This window comes from Dermacentor variabilis, chromosome 3 (genome assembly GCF_050947875.1).
Source record: "Dermacentor variabilis isolate Ectoservices chromosome 3, ASM5094787v1, whole genome shotgun sequence".
Classification (NCBI taxonomy): Eukaryota; Metazoa; Arthropoda; class Arachnida; order Ixodida; family Ixodidae; genus Dermacentor; species Dermacentor variabilis.
In genome coordinates this window covers 33,213,295-33,227,357 of record NC_134570.1, presented here as the reverse complement: position 1 = coordinate 33,227,357, position 14,063 = coordinate 33,213,295, and the positions used below count along the sequence as shown (strand labels likewise).

Genomic DNA, 14,063 nt, shown 5'->3' with positions numbered 1-14,063 from the left:
AGCTCAGTACGGATACCTGCGAGAGTTAAAGTCTCCCTTTTCTCCACGTTTGTATATAACCGCCACTCTAGGAACTTGTAATTCAGAAAATCGCCTATCCTCATGAAAAGATTACATGTATGTACTATATAGTACATACATGTAATCTTTATACTTTAATCATACTGTGATTAGCTTTCCTCTATATAGAGGAAAGCTAATAGCGGGTGCTGCTGCCTTAATCGGGCCCCTTTGATGTCTAGTCCCACTGCACTGTAAAAGTGAAGAATGAATACTTGGCGCTCAGAACGTAATACAGCATAGCAAGTTATGGGGCAAGTCATGACCTCCGAGACTGAAGGGTGCCGACAGCGTGCGCTGTCCAATCTCGGATGCCATGCGTCTGTCACAGGTTCAAACGAACGCCACTATAAAAGCAAACTCTGGCACTGTAAAGCTTGCATTCATGGGAATGACTGGTATAGTACTTAGAAAAATGGCTCTGCAATCTCACACACAACCGCTGAAAAAAGCATATTACAGCTTTTTTATTGCTATTTTGTAACTGCACAATTAAAGTTTGCCTAAACCACTTGGGCTTTACGCGTGTAGTTGTTTTTGTTCTGATTTGCGATACACAAATAAATTACAGAACTTTCAATTATACATGTCGTTAAAGTCAGACGACGGTCTATAAGTAGCACTCACTATGCGTTAACGCTGATTAAGGTCACCCATCGATTTCATAATGAAAAATGGGCTTCAATACCGTTAACGAAAGAATGCACAAGGCCATTCGAAGCAGAAGGAAAAATAAATAAAAAACTATGCATTTTCCGTTATTCCTGCGGCGGTTGAAGCAGCGCTGAAGAAATCTGCATAGACACTAGTGCCGCATTTCCTTCTGGAATATTTATTCAAATATTTTGTGGGTTCTTTGTGCAGATCACCAATGAAGCCAGCCGGCTTGAGACAGTATCGCTGAGCAGCCTCCAGACGAGATCGGCGGGCGTGACCGTTGGCTAAGAATCGATGGTTCAAAAAGCACTCCGGAGTTCGCACGGCGGTTGGGTCACAGATAAACCACAGCCACAGAACATGGCACGAGCGCATACAGAGCGCACATTCTTTATGGACGCCTCACATGCGCAACCGTCGAGGCCTCAGTACGTCACGAAGTAGTCAACGTCACGCGTCGGCGCGTCACGCAGTACGTCACGTCAATGCTGCCGCCGTACCGAATAACGGATTACTCGTTTTTCCTTTGCGCTGCAGCTTCGTTTCGCTGCTTCACTCTGTCGTTCAGATTTTTCAGTCGCTCCAACAGCGTCTTGTACTGGTACACTCCCTTGACGTTAAAATATCGATCACGCAGTGGGGTACCGGTCAAATTTAGCCGTTCCGTGGCCATTTTTTCGTACTTCTCGTACGACTCCCAGAAAGTTTTGAGCACCTGCTCCCTCAGAACCGGTGGACACGGCGAAGTGCCGTTGAGGCACGCTTCGACCGTGTCACACACTGCCACTCTCATTGTCTCGTGCTGCAGGAACGAGTTGTAGTTGCTCTCGTAGCCGAGGATCTTCGTGAGCGGTGACCAAAACGACGAGCCGGGCTCGTTCGCGAAAGGGTTTTCATTGAGCAGCGACTGGATGGAGATGAGCACGCTCTCAATGGTCTGCGTCGGCGTCCACGGCGGTCCCAACCAGGTCCCGAGAATGCTGAGGCACACCTTGCCGCAGGCGTAGAGGTTCGGGTTGAACTCGACCCGTCCGGCATCCGTCGTCATGATGCGCACCTTGGGCGGATTCACGGGATAGGTCGAGGGGCACTTCAAGATGAAGTAGAAGATGCCGCCATCGTACGGCGTGTCAGAGGGGCCCACGACTAGGGCGTGGATCTTGGTCAAGTCGTCTTCCTGCGGAGCGATGAAGAGACCGTACGGCGGTTGGGCTCTGAATTCGGCGATGTCCTTTTTGACTCGCATCAGGCACTGCGGAGATGGCTCTTCGTTCTCTGATGAGAGCGGATCCCAGGAATTTGGAGATGGGGCGGCCATAGTTGCTTTCTTCGTCTTCGCGCACTGCCTTGCGCCCTGATGCCCTGATGGCGCGCGCACCGACGATGAAGAATAGAACCTGTGATGGGCCCTGATCTCACTAAGGTCGCTTTTATTGCGACAAATGTGTACGAACAACACTTGTAAGCCGGGCGGACACCGCAGGAGAGAGAAAATCTAGGGCACAATCACGCCTGAAGTGTTGAGACACTTTCAAAGAATGAGCGCGTTTCTAGACTAAAAGCGTTTGTCCTTCTGCTTAATCATCAGCGTCATGTTCTTTTGTTCCCCGTGCGGGGGAATGTGGTTAGTGACTTCCCTTCCATGTGCGCTGCACACAGAGAGTAAAAGCCTCATAAAAGCGGCGCTAGGTCTTTTCGCTGGAGATCTGCAACTGTCGGATCCGATCTGTTCACTGAACGCGATCGTGTTCTCAGACGACTTCAAGCACACCTGGACGAGACAAATCAGATGCCGGCGACCATGTATGGATTCCGCCAGCACCTGAACACCCAAGACGTCCTGATCCAATTACACGAACTAGTGATTAAAAGAGCAACGAAGCACGCGCCCCGGGGTATACTGGCTTTGGACCTCAAAGGGGCCTTCGACAACGTGTCCCACGCCAGCGTGCTCGAGAACCTGCGCAAGACGAGGTGTGGCCGCAAGACCTACGGCTATATTAAAGATTTCCTAACTAATAGAACAGCAACTATCCGGATAGGAAATGAACGGTCAGAGCCTGTGGAGCTCGGAGACAGGAGTACCCCACGGGGGTCTGTCCTGTCGCCTCTGCTTTTCAACCTAGCACTCCTGCCCCTGCCCGAACTACTCAATCAGATCGAGGGCGTGGACCACGCGTTCTATGCCGACGATATAACGGTGTGGACGAACCGCGCGGGGTCCGATGCCTGCGCGGAGGAAGCCCTGCAGAGAGCGGCAACGACCGTCCACGAGTATGCCACGACCTGCGGCCTGAGCTGCGCTCCACAGAAATCGGAGCTGCTCATGGTACAGCCCGGAAGACCAAAGAAGGAGCCGCCGCCGAACATAATCATCACCATCGACGGCACAGAGATCAAACCAACGCAGCAGATCCGGATACTGGGCTTGCTGTTGCGCAGCGACGGCAAGGCGCACGCAGCCGTCAACAAAATCAAGACCACATCCGAGCAAGTCCTGAGCATGATCCGGAGAGTCACCAACCGGAACAGAGGAATCAAAGAAGAAGACGAACTGCGCCTGGTGCAGGCATTCGTCGTGTCACGCGTTACGTACTACGCCCCGTACCTCCAGCTTGCGAAGGTGAACCGCGAGACGCTGAACACGACGATAAGGAAAGCAGTCAAACTCGCCATGGGCATTCCAGTCTACTCGTCAACGCAGAAGCTGCTGGAAATGGGTGCCCACAACACGGTGGAAGAGCTGGTGGAAGCACACCTAACCCACCAGAGAGAAAGGCTGAGCCGGACAGAGCACGGTCGGGCCGTCGTACGCAAGATAGGATGGCAAATTGAACAGCTACCGACAACGGAGCCGCTCCCCACAACGTGGAGAGACATTATTAGGACCAAGCCCCTCCCCCGGAACATGCAGCCGGGGAGGAACACCGAGAGACGCTCTGCGCAGGCCAAGGCACTGGCTCGACAGCTGAAAGAGGACCCCGAGGTCCTCTACGCGGACGCCTCGCTTCCCAAGCACGGAACCAGAGCAACGGCGGTCGTCACCACCATCGATAAAGTCGTCACAGGCGCGTCGATACGGACGACGAATACAGCCGAAGCAGAAGAAGTGGCCGTGGCCCTCGCACTTGCACAACCGGGAGTGAGGACCGTGGTCGCAGACTCCCAGACCGCCTACGGAAGCTACCGCAAGGGGAACATCTCTCCCGCGGCACTAGCGATCCTCACCAAATGCAAATCACCGGGACGGGCCGTTGAGCTCGTGTGGGTCCCGGCTCACTCGCAAGTGGAAGGCAACGCACTCGCCGACCACTATGCCTGAGAACTGTCAATCCGGACCGAGGACGAGCCAGAGCTACCGCACCCCGTGACAAGCTACAAAGAAATCACGCAAATGTACAGAAGCGGCAGATGTAGGCTTCCCCCGTCCGCATCCGCAACTCAACCGAATGCAGCAAACGATCGTGCGACGCCCGCAAGCGGGGTCGCTAGCGCATCCCGTGCTCTTGCACAAGATGTTCCCAACAGAGCATGACACTTCATGCCCTTTTTGCAGACGGTCAAAAGGCACTCTAGCACACATCCTTGCAGAGTGCACTAAGCTCAAGAACCCTCCACCATCCCTACCCCCCACCCTCCCCAGCCCTAACCCCCCCCGAGCGATGGGAGACCTTGTTGTCCAGCCCCGACCTACCGACCCAGCTCGCGCTGGCGGCTAGGGGTCAGGAACTGCTGGACGCATATGGGACCTGAGAAGAAGGTTCCACCCCTTCTGGTGCCAGCGCGCACCAACCGTCACTAAGGGCTCAACACAAAAGTTGATTCTCTCTCTCTCTCCCCTTGCACAATTTATCTCGTTAACTGTTTGCGCGGTTGGTAAACGCTGCGCACTAGAAGGGGTGACGCGCAGTGCTGTCTACTGCACAGCCGCAGTGTATTATTGTGGATGCTACTTCTGATCAGCGGCAAGCTCAACGATGGCGAGAAACAAATCCCTTTTCTAGCTGCAGTTTGTTTGCGGTGAGCTAGCACGCCAACCAACATCCCGAGCAACTAGAGGCTAATAGCTTCGCTGTGAAAAAATGCATGTACTTGCCGGTTACTCTCACGATGATTCAAGAAGCGCTAAGGAAACCCCGATGAACAATAATGCCGCATTTCCCTCTGGAGTATTTATTCAGAAAATTTGCGGGTTCTGTGTGCACATCACCAATGAAGCCAGCCGGCTTGGATAGCACTGAGGAGCCTCCAGAGAGGACCGGTCGGTGTGACCGTTTGCCAAGAATCTTTGGTTCAGAACATACTCCAGAGTTCATTGGTTATAATGCGGTTGTGTCACAGACGCACCGCAGCCGCGGAAAATGGCGCGGACAGATAAAGAGGGCACATTTTTGATGGACGGCTCACGTGCACAGCCGTCAAAGTGTCAGTACGTAACAAATTCGTAAACGTCACGCGTCAATGCGTGAGGGCCGCCCGTCGCACAGAATAATAGATTACTTGTTTTCCGCCTGCGCTGCAGCTTCGTTCCGCTGCTTCACTCTGTCGTTTAGATTCTTGAGCCGCGCCAGCAGTGTCTCGTACTGGTATACTCCCTTGACATTAAAAAACCGATCACGCAGTGGAGTACCGGTCAAATTTAGCCGTTCCGTGACAATTTTTTCGTACTTGTCGTACGACTCCGAGAAAGTTTTGAGCACCTGCTCCCTCAGAACCGGTGGACACGGCGAAGTGCCGTTGAGGCACGCTTCGACCGTGTCGCACACTGCCACTCTCATTGTCTCGTGCTGCAGGAACGAGTTGTAGTTGCTCTCGCAGCCGAGGATCTTCGTGAGCGGCGACAAAAAAGACGCGCCGGGCTCGTTCGCGAAAGGGTTTTCATTGAGCAGCGACTGGATGGATATGAGCACGCTCTCAATGGTCTGCATCGGCGTCCACTGCGGTCCGAACCAGGTCCCGAGAATGCTGAGGCACACCTTGCCGCAGGCGTAGAGGTTCGGGTTGAACTGGACCCGTCCGGCATCCGTCGTCATGATGCGCACCTTGGGCGGATTCACGGGATAGGTCGAGGGGCACTTCAAGATGAAGTAGAAGATGCCGCCATCGTACGGCGTGTCAGAGGGGCCCACGACTAGGGCGTGGATCTTGGTCAAGTCGTCTTCCTGCGGAGCGATGGAGAGACCGTACGGCGGTTGGGCTCTGAAATTGGCGATGTCCTTTTTGACTCGCATCAGGCACTGCGGAGATGGCTCTTCGTTCTCTGACGAGAGCGGATCCCAAGAATTTGGAGATGGGGCCGCCATAGTTGCTTTCTTCGTCTTCGCGCACTGGCTTGCGCCCTGATGGCGCGCGCACCGACGATGAAGAATAGAACCTGTGATTGCCCCTGATCTCGCTAAGATCGCTTTTATTGCGACAAATGTATAGTTCAACTGTTTTGCCGCTAGGAACATAACGTACGGGCAAAGTTACGCTAGTTATAGCCTGTTAGCTGTCGTCTGCCTTCGCTATCTATCCCAACGCTCGAACTGCCATTTCGGCAGGCGCAGAACGCTTGTATTGGTGGTGAAAAAATAAATTCACAAATATAGAAACAAAGCAAAATATGCGAATTTTTTTCGTTTTTGTCGTGAAATTAGAGGAGGAGGAGTGGTGCAAGAAAGGCAAACAAGCACAGGTGGCAGCTGCAATCCTAGACGGCATAACTTTTCCTCGCCTAGCCTCGGTAGGAGACTGAAAAATTGTTTTAAAAAATTCATAGGATAAAATAGCTTTGTTGACTTTATTACAGGTGGCCTAATGTCAGAGGCGACATTAGGACTTCAATGGCAGAGGATCTAGTAAAAGCTCTCACAAGTAATTCCTGCGCCGGATGCGCGGAGGAAATTGATTGAGTCTGTTTCAAGGAAAGGTGAACGTAGCTTTTTTGAAATATTGCTTGATGTATAGATTAGTTTAAAGGTTGCAAAAGGGATCGCAGTGCTTTAAAAGGTGCTGCACAGCAGGCCTTGTGTCAAAACTTTGTTTCAAAACTGCCAAGGTAGCTTTTCTGCGTGGTACGTCGGCAGGATAACGGTGGTGCAAAAGATATGTAGAAGTGAAGCAGTATGCGTAATTGTCTTTTCGAACTTACGGTACAATCATAGAGAGGTTTTAAGAGTTAAAATTAGTGGTAATAGTTCTGTAGTCGAATGTTGGGTAGTTTCCAATTTCTCATAAAGCGCGGAAGCGAACTTTGCAATCTAAACAATGAAACTGTTGTGAGCTTTACGAACTCTATAAACAATGTGGCCTAATGTTCAAGAGCTGTGCGGTTTGTTGCTGTGTTAAAAAGGCGATTGGAGCGGCTATTAACGCTGTTCTTGAGAGCAACAGACTACACGCACCGACATTTTTCAGGTTCGGGCAGTCAACTTTTGGAGCCAAGTGACCGAGCAAAGCCTTGTGACATCACTGTCACTGTGTTCGCAAAGATGATCAACTATGAAACACTTCGTAACAACAAAACAGCCGTCATTCTAATTACAACTACAGACCCAGTCAACCGTAGAGTAGCAGACGAACCAGTCATAAAAGCGACACCCACGACCAATTGTTGAACGAGAGTGGGCGGAGGCGACTCCCATAGAAGTCGGTTATCTATGCACGTCTGGAGTTACAGTAGGTCGTGGTCTGATGCTTGCCTACTTGTCGGGTGGCGACTGTTCACGGAAGATAAAAGGCAAGCTACTAAATTTGAAATTATTGCAAGAACATATTTGCAGCCTTGTCATCCATTCTGCGGCAAGGCTGCACGAAATGGGTGCCAAAGGAAGGGAAGCACAGTCGAGGACGGCCAAGGAGGAGGTGGTGCGATAAAGCTACAAAATTTGAAGGTGGAACATGGAATGAGCTAGCGTAAGACAGAGGCAATTGGAGATGGCTGGAAGAGGCCTTCGCCCTGGGCACTGTACATAAAGATTGAATGATGATGTTGATGATGATGATGACGACGACGACGACGACGATTTGCAGCCTAATTTCCGTTGTTATATATAGAGAGAAAGCTATTTATTGAAAAGGAGAGTTGCTAGCCCTCCATATATTTACCTAAATGCTACCCTGCAGGGAATGAGACGAAGGGGATGAGGTTCTAGGAGAAGGTGTGCAGAAGCATAGAAAAAAAAGTGCAGGTGTTGTGATTTTTTCGGCAGCAGGGCAAGTGTCCTAGGCGATGGAGGTAGGTAATATTGATAAAACTTGATGGTTCAGAGTTAAATAAAAGCATTCTTGATGAGATGATATGGGTGGGTCACAATTTAGAGAGCCAACCTATTGATTCAACATAAAAAGACAAAAAGTTCAAGATTTCGCGCTGTTTCAACGGACAAGACCAGGGACCCAGCATCCGTGTGAAAGTCAAGGGGCCTTGGTCGAGCTTTTCTATGTTCATCTTATACCGTTGTCGCTCGTCTCTGTAAGCTAGTCACTCAAGCAAGATATGCTCTGGAGACTCCATGGCGTCGCAGGGCTAAGAACATGCTCCGATAGACTGGTCCCTTCTAAAAAGAAGGCCCTTCGTGTATGCAACGCTTAGTCGTAGATGGTGATAGAGGCGCGTTTTCAGATGGCGTGGTAGACATTGTAGTAGCCTTGATTCGAGCTCTAGGTCCACGTTGTACAAAAAAATGGTAGTTGGCTGAAGTTGAAGACCAACTTCCATTCCATTCCGTGGGCACATATCGCTTTGCCCAAAATGAAGCCTCACATTCAAGCAAAAACACTTTGACATGGCTATCGCGGGCTGCCTTTACAGAACCTTGACACCTCACTCGCATTTTCATTACCTGCTATACCGCAATGTAATGTAAGCCACTGAAATGCTACCACATGTCCAGGGTTAGACGCCAAGTGGTGTAGGCATGCCATACGTCATGGACCAAGATGTAATTGGTTGATTTAGTTCTTTTCGTGCAAAGGCTTCACAATGATGTTTTAGAGTCTGAAAATTGCCCATTGTTGTTGAAGTCGCCGTAGTGTTTATTTTATCGCTTGTTTCATCGCACACAGTTCGACGGATGTTGATGACATTACTCACTCTAAACGCCCTGAAAATGTCTGGCCTGTGGAAGGAAGGAAAAGGCTACAGTAAGTACCTGTGCTGTTTAGAGAAGCCGTCAGTAAATATGGACCTTGTAGCAGGTTACTTCATGCTCTTGTAGGCGGGTGGTGCCTGTATGATTCTGGCCAATGTCACGACGCGTTTAACCTTCGGTTTGCGGCAATTTAATAAAGTTATTCCTATCCTATTCTAGCGTCTGTATATTAATAGTGTGGAGAAATACACTTCACTGGAGGCATGTTTTTCGTGGAATCTATTCCAGGGATACAATTCCGAATGTGTAGAGGAGAGAACATCTTCGGAGGGAACTGTAGCGGCATGTCCCGTGGCGCCTGTTTGGGATTAGTCGAATTCGGCCTACTGCAGCTTGACCGAATCCGAAATTCTTTTCAGTTTTGTTAAGACTCCAGAGATTATTCTTGCCTTGAACCCGCAAGGAAGCGGTGTTATACCGACAACTTCAGGCGGAGTCGTTATTCACCCCGGTGCTGATGAGGCACGTGTGTCCGAGTGCTTATGTTAGTGACCTGTTACTGAAGTACTAAACCGCCAAACAGACGACACAAGAAGAGACACAGACGTGTCGTCTGTTTGGGGCTTGTGTCGTCTGTTTGGGGCTTGTGTCGTCTGTTTGGGGCTTGTGTCGTCTGTTTGGGGCTTTATTACTTCAGTAACATGCACCAATTAGCCTCCCCCCAAAAATGTTCTTAATGACCTGCGTTGTGCGTGCCCAAAGGAAAGAGCCACTTCAGCTCACATCCTTTGGGACTGTGCCAAAAATCCGCACGAAGCTGCAACGGTGAGAACGATCCCACCGCGGCTCGAGGCCGCAACGAGGTGCTACGATCACGAGGTCCAAGCCCAGACCGTCCAGCAGATCTCGGCGGCCCTCGAAAGACAACGACCGAGCGAAACCGGAGGGAGGCTGCCACCCCAAAAGAGGGGCAGGCGCGGTCGACCAAAGAGAGTAGTGCGGCCACGGCCGGAGTAGAGGCGCCACCCGCCGGGAAGACGTCATGGCCGCGTCACGGTGACGCCTCCCTTACAGGGTAAGGCTAATCATTCTGCAGGCATTCCTGATAAAGTTGCTTCGCTCGCTCGCCTTGAACAAAGTGTTCTATATGTATGCGGGTTAAAGGTTAAAGTGGTTAAAGGTTAAATTTAAGGTTAAAGTGCTTGTAGGAAACGCATCGATATTGATAAATACAGGAATGAGGCGAAGGGCTAGAAAAGGTAAAGCTGTGAACAAAACAACAGTGCGGAGCCATTAGTTCAGTTTTTATTTTCGCTACCTTTGTATACCCTACCAGAAATCTTCTCCTTTTCTTCTCCCTCTCTTATAAATGGCACGTGACTAGCAAAAGATCCGCGCCTGCGTCCAGCAGATTTCACCCAAGTGACGGTTTTAGAGGAGCTGCATAGTTCAAGATTCGTCTCCTCTATCCCTGAGTGATGAACGCTCCGTGAACTGTGGAATGAATGCATGAAGGCTTTATTGCTTTTAAAAGGTTTCCGCTAAATTAGCATGATTTCAGTCCAGGGCTCCGCTGCATGGTGACTTCTTCGGGACCTCCTGGAAGTATAGTACATTAGCGTTGGTCGTTATAGGAACGCTCTGGGTCACACAACCTACAAGTGCCTATATATATATATATATATATATATACACCGACTCGAGATCAGAGCTTTCGAATCGGGTAACCTAGCTCGAGAAGCGGCCTCTACTCTACAGAAAAGGGCTTGCCCCGGTTCTCATTATATCACGTGGTTCTCCGCACACATGGGTACGAACGTTCTCGAGGGCTACCCAAACCACGCCGCGACGGTCCGGAGGCTCCGTAGGGGCAGGAAGGGACTCAGCAGAACGATCTACTCCTCACATTTAATGACATTACTAAACATTACCAACTTGGTCGGACAGTTTATCTTATGCCTCAGCCGAAGCTCAGTAGAGGTCAGTCAGCTACTCTTAGAACGTTGCAGACGGGATCTTTCCCGTTGCCGAGATTCGTCAGTAAGATGTACTCGGATGTGGACCCTAGTTGTCCCGACGGCAGTGAAACCTTTTGCTCTATGGCTCACATGCTCTGGCGATGTCCCGCGTTGCCTAACGACTTTCTCTCCAGCGAAGCCGAATGGGAGGAGGCCATCAGAAGTACGGTACCCTGAAAGCAAGCCCATGCTATCCAGAGGGCCCAGGAAAGGGCGGAGCGTGACGGCGTTCTGTCCTCTACGTGGTCGCGGCCAGCGGCTACAAAGGCCTCCCGTTAGGAGGTCCTGACAGTAGCTCCTCAGGATTAAAGTTCATTGTCGGTCGGTCGGTCGGTCGGTCGGTCGGTCGGTCGGTGTGATTTTGATTGTGCCGCTTGTAGAATGTGCCATCAGTTAATTGCCTCTGAGCCTCCTTGACGTAGTCAGTCATGTTCTTTATTACTAAAGCTCCTCCTTCATCGACGGGCTTTATAACAATATCTGAGCATTTCCCTAATCCTTCAATTGCTTTTTGTTCAGGAAGAGAACGATTTTGCTTGAACAAAATGCGTCTACCATGGGCTTGCAGGATGTCACGTTGCACAGCAGAAACATACACATCCAGACATATATCGCGTTGAGTAGGCGGGGTCCAGTGCTGGCGGGAAGATATGTTATCGTAAGCGGGTCGCTCATTAAAAAAGCTCCTTCAGCCTCATATTTCGCGGGAAGTCATCTAAATCTTTAGCTAGCTAAGTTCGTTATAACGGCCTGTGGCTGGGCAGAAATTCAAACCTCGAGAAAGCACAGCCATTTCCGAGTCAGATAAGCCCACGTTCGAAATGTTTACTTAGACAAGTACTCTTTCTGCAAGATGGTTCAGCATGGACACATACGTCGCGCGTCGAGAGCTGTTGAAGGCTAACGTTATCACGTGTAGTAGCTTCCTGGACTTCTGGGTTTCTGATCGTTTTTTCTGCTCGTACTCAACGAGCATGACATATTCCAAAGGGCTTAATGCACAAGCTTTGCGCACCTGTTGTTCACTGTTTCATAACGCTTTGACAGATGCTTGATAATGGTAGATAACAATTGCGCATGAGATTGAGTGATGTTCATTTCAATGTGTCATTCAATTTTGCAAGGTTACGGCTTGACATTTGAGGGGTAGTTGGTTTAAGGGAAACGAGAAGTCCCTTAATGAGGTACAATCAGGGGAGCCAAATGTGGATGCGTCAAGTACATATATGACATACTTATGAACATTTTTTTCTAATTCTGAGGAAATCACTGTTTTTGGAATTTCTCTCGGTTCAAGTAGTTAGTCCATTACAAGAAGTAGTGGTCTTCGCTTGGCTGCCGTTTCTTGGAGACTGCTGGTGAAACGGAGGGACACTGTCCGACCTGTTTCGTGTGGAGCGTAGCCGTCTCCTGGGCTTGGAGGTAGGGATGAGGCTGGCAGAGTGCTCTTGCGGAGGCCGTTGTAGGATGGTGGGGGTCAGGCGTAGGCGGCTCCGGGGAAGAAGCCCGGAATCCGGAGGGCACTTGCCCTGCATGACAGCTGGGCACGTGGATCGATCCAGGAGGTAGATGCCCCGTCAGCAGCTTTCCGGTAGCACAGCTGTTTAATGCGACTCGCCATCAGCGCAACGCCCTCGAAACTCGGGTGAAGTGCGTCTGCAGCCAGGACCTGCGCCGACGGAAACCATGGTATGGTTTCCGTCGGCCAAGCTCTTTTGTAAACCCTGCCTTTGTTATATTTGTTGGTGTACGAACCTGCTGTTACGATAATCCCGTCCCGTGGTGCACTTTTTACCACGTTTGACATGCTTACTGATGATTCATGACGGGTGCAGTCGCCTTACAGCAATAATCTGTCTTCTGTCATGGTTGTTTCCTCTTTTCTTTTCTTTTTTCCTGACCATGTGTTATCCTTTCTGTAAACCCTGCTTTTGTTGTATGTAGTGTTGCCTTACGAACTTCTTACAACCACCTCGTCGTGCATGTTTTCTCTTCTATTTTTCTATTTTTAGCTACATGTCATCTTTCCTGTAAACCCTGTTTTTCTTGTATATATAGTGATGCTCTACGAACCTGTTACAACCATCCCGTCGCGTTTTTTTTTTACATTTGCGGTTGCACGATCACGAGTGCACGCTCCTTAAGCAACAATGCGTCTTGGCAGTGGGGGTTAACCTCCCTGTCTTTCTGTCTATTACTGCTTCCTTCCCCTCCTTGGCAGTGGATGAGCACACATGATGAGCCTCCTGTGTCATGCTCAACGCCTTACCGTTTCATGTATTCCTTGACGAAGACCGGACTCCGGCCGAAACGTAGTAAATAAAGCAACTCACTTCATGTATGTATGTATGTATGTATGTATGTATGTATGTATGTATGTATGTATGTATGTATGTATGTATGTATGTATGTATGTATGTATGTATGTATGTATTTATGTATGTATGTATGCATGTATGTATGTATGTATGTATGTATGTATGTATGTATGTATGTATGTATGTATGTATGTATGTATGTATGTATGTATGTATGTATGTATGTATGTATTGTCCTTATATATAGGGTGTCGCACGTAATTTCAGCCAAACATTGAAAATATGCAAATACCACACAACTTGACAGAACCAAGGTGATGTTGTTTGCCGTCGCTTCGAGATACTCAGATTACTTTTTCAATCAGCCTAATTTGATAATGAACCATCATTAACTAATGAACTTCTCAAATATTATAATTAGATTAAAAGTGCCAATGAGAAAATTGCAGGGCAACATGAAAAACTCCCAAAACAGCTTTCTGTTGCTCAGTACGTGCTGCATAAGATTGCCTTTCCGAGCGTGAAAGTAGGCCGCAAATACACGCAAGATTACCGTGCGACTGGCCGCTCGAGGAACTTTGCGTGTATTCGCGGGCTTTTTTCACGCTCGGAAAAAAAAACTTTTGTGTTGTGTGGGGAGTCTTTTAGATTGCTCTACAATATTCCAATTGATACTTTTCATCCAATTATAATATTTGAGAAGTTGAGTAGTAAGTTGAGACTAATGTTCTAATTAAGCAGAATGAAAAAAAAATAATATGAGTATCTCCAAGCGACGGCAAACAACATTACCTTGGTTCTGCCCAGCTAAGTGGCATTTGGATATTCATAATGTTTGGCTCAAGTGGGACACCCTGTATATATCGGGTTCGGAAAGCTGATTCTCTCCCCCCCCCCCCTTTTTCCCCGGAAAAGTTAGAACTATCCGCCTGTGC

General features: G+C 49.3%; 2 pseudogenes; both read right to left on the bottom strand.

Annotated features, from left to right (window-relative positions):
* Positions 1 to 1,228: 1,228 nt before the first annotated feature.
* LOC142574469 (ubiquitin-conjugating enzyme E2 Z pseudogene) lies at positions 1,229 to 2,035 on the bottom strand (annotated as a pseudogene).
* A 3,178-nt stretch (positions 2,036 to 5,213) lies between these two features.
* Positions 5,214 to 6,175, bottom strand: LOC142574468 (ubiquitin-conjugating enzyme E2 Z pseudogene; annotated as a pseudogene).
* Positions 6,176 to 14,063: the final 7,888 nt, after the last annotated feature.